This window comes from Lactuca virosa, chromosome 5 (genome assembly GCF_052849685.1).
Source record: "Lactuca virosa cultivar CGN04683 chromosome 5, Lactuca_virosa_CGN04683_v6, whole genome shotgun sequence".
Taxonomy (NCBI): Eukaryota; Viridiplantae; Streptophyta; class Magnoliopsida; order Asterales; family Asteraceae; genus Lactuca; species Lactuca virosa.
Window position 1 is genome coordinate 228,260,100 of NC_136430.1, and position 9,355 is coordinate 228,269,454.

Consider the following 9,355-nt stretch of genomic DNA (forward strand, 5'->3'; position numbering starts at 1 on the left):
CAACATAAAAACTAGTTAGATGAATACCTCTTAGTGTATCTTGTAGTTCTTGGCCTTCAAAAGCTTTAGCACCTCAAATGTGATGCCTCTATTGTGTCACAAACACCAAATGCAAGAGGAGGCTTATGATAGAGAGGCTAGGAAGCACCAAATCGGTTATGGTTCACCTTTAGAATGCACTAGCTGATTTTGGGGATTAAGGGGTTACTTTTATAATGTGGAAATCCTAGGGTTTCTTCCATGCAAACCCTAATTCACCATGAGCCTTCATATTTCTTAGGCCCTTTGGGTTAAACCTTCATGGACTCTCATATAGGTTTAGCCCATCCCTAATCAACATGGATCATTAACCCAAACTATAAGTACTACTAATTTACTTAATTAGTCGCCCTAAATTTTATAAGTCTCTTTTGATCACTAAATTAATTCGAAATTAATTCTTGATCAATACTAATTAAATAATATGATTTCTCAATTAATATATTATTCATATAAAATATTAATAAATCACAAACAACCTCTTTCTCAAAAGTCCATCCTATCAAATTGCTCCAGTGAAGGCAACCCAAAAGGACCATGCTACTATCGGGTCAAGTACATACCCCTTATAGTTATGGGCTCAGACACCTAATCCAACAGTCTCCCACTTGGATAAGTCTAATAACTATAACTTCCAATGCACTTTCAAAATCCGATTAGCAATCGTAGCTCTTAAAAGCCGATGTCTGACCTAGTCAGTGACGCGTCCTTTAGATAAGAAATCATATAATCCTCTGTTCTACAAGATATCGTGTGGACAAAGACATGGAATAAAGTCATACTCATTGTCCAGCTGTTTATTTCCCGATTTCTGATCTGTTTGACATAGAACTTAATTGAACACATCAATTGAGTCCTGATCGGCCCCGACACATAAATCAAAACAAAATCATCGAGGGTCCCAATATATATTTCTTTTGATCCTCTTAGGATAAAAGCAACATGTAAACTTCGACTTATATGCTTGTGCTAACTACTTGTTAAATCATACACACCACTATGTTTCATAACATCAAGTTACTGATGCGGTTTCATACTATCAATGTACAACCAACTCGTAGTCAACAACTCATATATCTTGGTTTGACGACTATATGATATTATCGTCTCACAATCACTCGTGATAAATTCCATGAAGTGATTCATGTGAGCGTGGGTTTAATCCAATACTCAAATCTTATTTCAAGGGCACTCATGAATGTTGTAGAAAACTTTTGGTATGTCTAGACACTTTAGACAATCTACAAGTCAATACATGACAGTCTAATCTCATAGCCTACTTCCAAAGTATGATAGACTGTGGATAGTTTGAATAATCTTATTATTCTGGAAGTCAAAACATACAAAAATGAAACAATAGTAGAAAATTAACACAAGATAGTAACTTTACTCATAAATAAAACTCCTTTTATTTAATCATCAAATGTCAATTACATTTTTATCTATTACAAGTTTCTAAACAGCTATCTAATCACTAAAACTAATATCGTCCTTCAGCCCGATACTCCTAGCATGTTGCAAGTGCTTAACCCTACTCAGTCCCTTCGTTAAGGGTCTGTTTGGTTATCCTCTGACGATATCCTCTTTACTACGAGGAGTCCTTCTTCTACTCGATGTCTAATGAAGTGGTATTTTCTGTCAATATGCCTGGATCTTCCATGATCCCTCGGTTCCTTGGTTAAGGCGACCGCTCCTTCGTTATCGCAGAAAATCTCCATAGGCTCCTTTACGGATGGTACAACTCCAAGGTCTCCGATGAAGTTTTTCAACTATATCGCCTCCTTCGATGCTTCGCTCGCTGCTATGTACTCTGATTCGCACGTTGAATCAGCTACACTCTCCTGCTTAGAACTTTTCCAAGTTACTGCTCCTCCATTTAGGGTGAATACACAGCCCGAATGAGAGCGGAAATTATCTATGTCGGTCTGAAAGCTGGCATCACTATACCCTGTTACTCTCAAGTCATAACTCCCACCAAGGGTAAGCACCCAGTCCTTCGTCCTTTGTAGGTACTTAAGAATGTTCTTTACTGCAGTCCACTGAGCTCTACCAGGGTTCCCATGATATCGACTAACCATGCTCAAAGCAAAAGCCACATCAGGGCTTGTAGACGTCATAGCGTACATGATTGAGCCAACAGCAGAGGCATATGACACTTGACTCATATCCGCTATCTTTTCATCAGTTCTCGGACTCTGAGCCTTGCTCAGTTTGGTATTGCTCTGGATGGGCAATTCACCTTTCTTGGAATTCTCCATGTTGAAACATTTCAACACCTTATCCAAGTAGGTACTTTGACTAAGTCCTATTAGCCTTTTACTCCTATTTCTCAATATCCTTATCCCTATAATGTAAGCAACTTCCCCAAGGTCCTTCATAGCGAAACACTTCCAAAGCCGGGACTTAACCTCCTGCAAGGTTGGGATGTCGTTTCCTATGAGTAGTATGTCATCCACATATAATACCAGAAAGCTAACTATACTCCCACTAGATTTGACATATACGCTGGACTCATCCTCGCTTCTCAAAAATCCAAACTCTTTGACTTTCTCATCGAAACAAAGATTTCATCTGCGAGATGCTTGCTTTGGCCACTGGTGAGAAGGTCTCGTCATAGTCAACTCCAGGAGTTTGAGTAAAGCCCTTCGCAACCAATCACACCTTATAAGTGTGTACTTTCCCATCCATGTCGGTCTTCTTCTTGAAGATCCATTTGCATCCGACCGTCTTATGACTTGGTACATTGTCAACCAAGTTCCAAACTTGATCGTCATACATGGACTAAATCTCGCTATCCATAGCCTCTTTCCGTTTCGTAGACTCGGGGCCTGCCATGTCTTCCTTCTAGTTGTTAGGTTCATTAAAATTTACCAGTGTACTATCACTGATAAACGTATCACCTTCAGTAGTAATATGGAAACCATAAAACTCAAGTGCCATTCTAAATCTAATGGAACGCCTCAGAGGTAAGGACTCGTCAATTGGTTCAACTGGAGTTTCCTCCTCAGGTTGAGAGCTAGTGTTTTAGGTTCCTTCATCACTTAACTCTTGAAGCTCTTCAAGGTCAATTTGCCTCCCACTGTCCTCTTGGCATATGAGTTCTCTTTCGTGGAAACCCCCTCTCCTCGCAACGAAGACAACATTGTCACTCGGTCTATAGAAGAGATACCCAAAGGACTTCTGCGGGTAGCCGATGAAAATACATTGCTCACTACGAGGTTCGAGCTTGTCGTGAGTCTCTCGTCTTACGAAAGCCTCGCAACCCCAAACCTTAATGTGTGATAACGAGGGAACCTTCCCTATCCACATCTCATGAGGTGTTTTGGCAACCTTCTTAGTTGGGACTAGATTAAGGATATAGGCGGCAGTCTCTAAGGCATACCCCCAGAATGAGATAGGTAACGAAGGTCGACTCATCATGGAACGAACCATGTCTAACAAGGTTCAATTCCGCCTCTCAGCCACACCATTCAACTGCGGTGTCCTAGGTGGCGTCAATTGTGAAACAATTCCACATTCCTTAAGATAGTCATGAAACTCAATACTTAGATACTCACCACCTCGATCGGATCGGAGCATCTTTATCTTCCTGCCCAATTGATTCTCCACTTCTTGCTTAAACTCTTTGAACTTTTCAAAGGTTTCTGACTTATGCTTGATTAAGTAGATATACCCATATCTACTATAATCATCGGTAAAAGTCATATAGAAGCGGTTAACATCCCTTGTGGTGGATCTGAAGGGTCCACACACATCAGTGTGTATGAGATCCAACAAACTCTCATCCCTTGCACAAGAACCAGTGAAGGGTGACTTGGTCATCTTTCCAAGCAAACAAGATTCACATGTGTCATCCGACTTTAATTCAAATGACTCCAACACTCCATCCTTTTGGAGTTGGGCTATGCGCTTCTTGTTGACATGTCCAAGATGACAATGCCAGAAGCATGCTTTGTCCAAACCATTGGACGAATCGATACGCAACACATTGTTTCCTAAGTTATCTACAATCATCATAGTTTCATATACACCATTACAAGGCAATGCTTCAAAATAAAAAATACCATTATAAAAAGCATTTATAGAACCAATTTCATTGTTAAATGAAAATCTAAATCCTTGTTTATACAAACCATGAAAGGAAATAATGTTTCTCTCAATTTCAGACGAGCAGCAACAATTATTCAACTCTAAATTTAAACCACTACTAAGCAATAAAGAATAAACTCCAATCCTTGTGACAGGCGACACTTTCCTATTCCCCATGATCAAGTTCATCTTCCCGTGCTCCACATCCCTACTTGTTTTTAGACTCTGCAAATCAGAACAAATGTGAGAACCACATCCTGTATCAAGGACCCAAGAATTAGCATGTGATGAGTTATTAGATAGAATAGTGTAAACACCTGTAACGGTGGGCTTTATCTTCCCGTCCTTAATGTCTGGCAAGTATTTGGGGCAGCTTCGTTTCCAGTGCCCTTTTCATGACAATGGAAGCACTTTTGGTCCCACTAGAAGAGGATCCATCATGGGACTTTCCCTTGTGGCTCTTAGAAGGATCCTTCCTCTTCCTTCCTTTCCCATGTCCAAATGCCAGAACAGGGGCAGCAGAAGTAGGAGTGGGTACAACAGAGTTGCCTTTCAAATTACTTTCAACAGTTCTTAGTAGGCCTTAAAGCTTGCTCAGAGTGACTTCCTCCTTGTTCATATGATAAGTCATTCTGAACTGATCCTAACAAGGAGGCAAAGAGTGTAGGATAATGTCAATAGCCAACTCTTCATCGAAGTTGTCATTGAACTTCTGCAAGCGGTCCACAAACCTTTGCATCTTTTGCAAGTGGGTCGTGATAGACTTTCCATCCTTCATTTTTGTTGTTATCATGGAGGCAATGATTTCATACCTTTCCTATCGAGCACTTTGATGGTACCTTTCCATCAAGTCTTGGTGCATCTCGTATGGCCAACAGTCCTCATAGGACTTTTGAAGCTCAACAGTCATGGTAGCAATCATGATGCACGACACCTTTGGCGTGTCCCTCTCATAAACCCTGTATTCCTCGATTTGCTCGAGAGTAGCAGTTTGTTCATCAATCTCCTTTAGCTCTTTATCGAGGACATATTCTTTGTCCTCGTAGCGAAAGGTCATACAAATGTTTCGGATCCAATCGTTAAAGTTTGACCCATCGAAGATAATTCTCCCAACCAAGTTCTTGAGGGAGAACGAGCCAGAAGGGTTGGAGCCTGAAACATTGTTTGGGGTAGACATCTGAAAAGGAAAAAGTTTAGATTAGATAAGAATCCTTAATATAGCACCCAAACGGAATATTAAGGCGAGGAACCAACACAATATTCTACAATTCGGAAGACGGATGCCGTAATCTAATTGCAAAATATTTGAAGGTAGGTAAATCACGATTTACCAATTTCCACCATGAAAAACGAAAAAGACATTAAGTTTTAAATGAATTGAAATTCCTAGATTCTTTTGAGATTCATTGAACTTTTCAATGGCATGTTTAAATCTCGATTATGCCCTTCAAGTTTGTGACTGGGATACCGAGGATCACAAACAAGGTGTGAATAACCATGCAAATTGCTTGGTACTCTTGATGTCACTTATCACCTACTCAATGTGTCTGTAAACCACACATGCTCCATTGATCTATGATAAACATCAAGCTACCCTTTTCCACCCGTGTTAGTCCCAAATTAGTGTACCGGTTAACCACACACGCTCCACTAACGACTTGGCAAGGTGCAAAGTGAAATTTCATGGAATAGTACCATTTTCACATTTTTCCTAAAGTAACTAAGATTGGGAATTTATAAAAGTTTAGTTACTTTATAGTATCATTATATTTATTAATGAGTATTAATCTCCTATCCTACCTGTTCGTCTAACGACCCTCCACTAGTCAAGGAAGCGGTGGGTGAGAGTGGACACCCATTGAATCGCCATTTTATAGGCAATTTCCTTATACCCCCCTTATAGATCAGCTTCGTGAATGAGGCCTACTAACGGTAAGACTGACTTGTCTTATACATATCATATACGTATTAACCTTTTAATATTATAATAGTATAAGGGTTGAATTTTAAACTTTTAAAATTCTAGGGTTTAGAATTAAAGTTTCATAAATGAGACTTTTCAAGTTCCAAAACTTGAGGGCAAGTTTTGTAACTCTTCAAAACCTTTTGAGTTCCATAACTTATGGTGTTAATGTTTCATGAATGAGACTTTTCATATTCCATAATTTGAGGGCAAGTTATGAAACTCTTCAAGAAACATTTAGATCAAAATTTTAAACCAATACAATTATCATATAATTTATCATTTACTAGTTTGACCTAATCTAACTTATATAGCGAGACAATTCAAATCAAACAATACACATAATGAAATTATCATGTAATCAAATCATTATCTTAAAATTTGATAATTGTCTTTTAATTAGATAAGGATAATCACTACCATATCAGGAAAAACCAATTTTATGATACAAAACAGTTTGTGGTAATGATCCTAATCCAATTCTGGCCAAAAACTCAAAAAAACTACCACCTAACGATCCAACTCGTCGAGTCTGGCTATGGACTCGTCGAGTTCATCATCAAATCATCCAAATCGGCGAGTTCAATCATAGGACTCGTCGAGTCCAACAGTCAGAGTCCAGAATTGCAATTTTTTCAGCTTTGATAATAACACAATTGCATCAATATAATAGAAAACACCCTAGGCTCTAATACCACTGTTGGGTTTTAAGTACTATAACACTCCTATGGTGCACATACAACTCTAGATGCTTTGGATCTAAGTTTTCTCTAATTATACATGCAATTTCATTTTTCCAAATCATACACCCTAGCTAGCTTGCAATTGGAGATATACAACATAAAAACTAGTTAGGTGAATACCTCTTAATGTAACTTGTAGTTCTTGGCCTTCAAAAGCTTTAGCACCTCAAATGTGATGCTTCTAATGTGTTACAAACACCAAATGCAAGAGGAGGCTTATGAGAGAGAGGATAGGAAGCACCAAATCGGTTATGGTTCACCTTTAGAATGTACTAGCCGATTTTGGGATTTTAGGGGTTACTTTTATAGTGTGGAAATCCTTGGGTTTCTTCCATGCAAACCCTAATTCACCATGACCCTTCATATTTCTTAGGCCCTTTGGGTTAAACCTTCATGGACTCTCATATAGGTTTAACCCATCCCTAATCAACATGGATCATTAGACCAAACTATAAGTATTACTAATTTACTTAATCAGTCCCAGTAAATTTAATCAGTCTCTTTTGATCACTAAATTAATTCCAAATTAATTCTTTATCAATACTAATTAGATAATATGATTTCTCAATTAATATATTATTCATATAATATATTAATAAATCACAAACAACCTCTTTCTCAAAAGTCCATCCTATCAAATTGCTCTGGTGAAGGCAACCCAAAAGGACCATGCTACTATCAGGTCAAGTACATACCAATTATAGTTATGGTCTTAGACACCTAATCCAACAGAAACTCGTCCTGAACACGTTAGCCATATCCACTAACCACCTTCTACTAGAAATGGGGTCCTTCCCATGGAACACGAGAGCTCCACACGCATGAAACTCACGGAAAGAAAGAGTGCGAGCTCCAACGATAGCCATAACCTCAGCACGAAATGTGCCCAAGCGCTCATCCAAAATCTCCTGAATCCCCTCCTGGACCGAACAGAAGATGATAGGAGACTGCTCCAAAATGTTGCGGTTAATCTCCGACGAGATGAACTCTCCCATCTGCTTGCTAATCGGCTTAGTAACTGCACTTGAGCCGGAACTAGAACCTGAACCTCCTCCCTGAGTGCTCATCACCAAACTGAGATACAACATGCAAATAATCAGAACATACTCAGGAATTCTCAGCCCACCAGCTTCCTAGATTCTCTAAGACTCTCCCCGATTCGAGTATGGATCCTATGCTTTCAGTAGTACGTTCCTAATACTACCTTCCACACATGTCCATACTTTCCTCATGAATCATCCCAAATCCTCCAAGTCACCTTCTCAAACTGATGCACCTAATGATCGCTATACATCACAACTAAACCCACTGAAGCATTCCCTAGGCTCTCATAGGTTCCCGACCTCACCCTACCCTCAGCTACTGAAAGGCTCCCACCAATGTCAACTAACTACCTCATGAATGCAGTCACATGCAACCGAGATCAGATAATCCTTTGAGTAAAAGACTCAACCCTACAACGGTTAGACTCAGACAAGAGCTGCACAATAAGGTCTGATCCATTACTCTAGGATTATTTAACATGTGCGAAATGTGACTTAGCATATTCACTTAGTAATTGATCCACATCGCTAAGAGTCCCACAAAGCACAAAGCAAGCACGATTAAGGCAATGAAAAATCTAACCAACATACACTAATCAAGCCATTCTATCCACATATCTGAAAACCATACTAGCATGAAATTCTAAATCTCATACAATCAGGCATATAAAGGCATCTCTCCTGTCATAAAATCCTGAGCAGATCCTTAGCCCTAATCTAGCATGCAATTCTAATAATCATATTGTATATTATAATAAACATGTATTGGTAATATGGGAACCACTTACTTGAGCTCGGCCGATTGCACGCATCACACCTCTGTCTTTGATTAGAGATCCTTTCAATAAACATTTATTTTATGACAATTTTCGCCAAACCCATAGTTTGAGTCCAAGCACACCCAAGAGTATGCCCAAATCTATCAAACCAAGGCTCTGATACCAACTTGTAACATCCCAAAATACGAAGGTAAAAATTTCATCTTTAAAACAACCAAAACACTCATTTATCATTTCTTCAAACTCTTAAAGGTAATTTATAATAAAAGCAGTTATCAGAGTACAATCCCAAAATTTCGAAGTTGCGGAAAAATATGGGTGTATGCACTTCAATCAAGCCAGGCCTTCCCTTTCGAACCGGAAATACCTGAAACCATAAACAACAACTATAAGCACAAAGCTTAGTGAGTTCCCAAAATAACACATACCAAACATAAAATACAAGGCATACATATCAACCATGAAACAGGAGGTGCTATGTGCCAACCATAGTCTTTCCATTATGCAACGATTCTTATCATGGTTTTTTCTTACCAGGTTGGGGGCCAAAACCCTAGGTCTTACAGAAAAGTGCCAGGAGCCACCTCCTGGTCTTCCATGCAAGCCTTACAAAGACAACTAGTATATAATCTACTACTACTTATCTACTTAACTGCCAGAGTCCAAACTTTGCTCTTGCATACAGATTTGTCAGGAGCC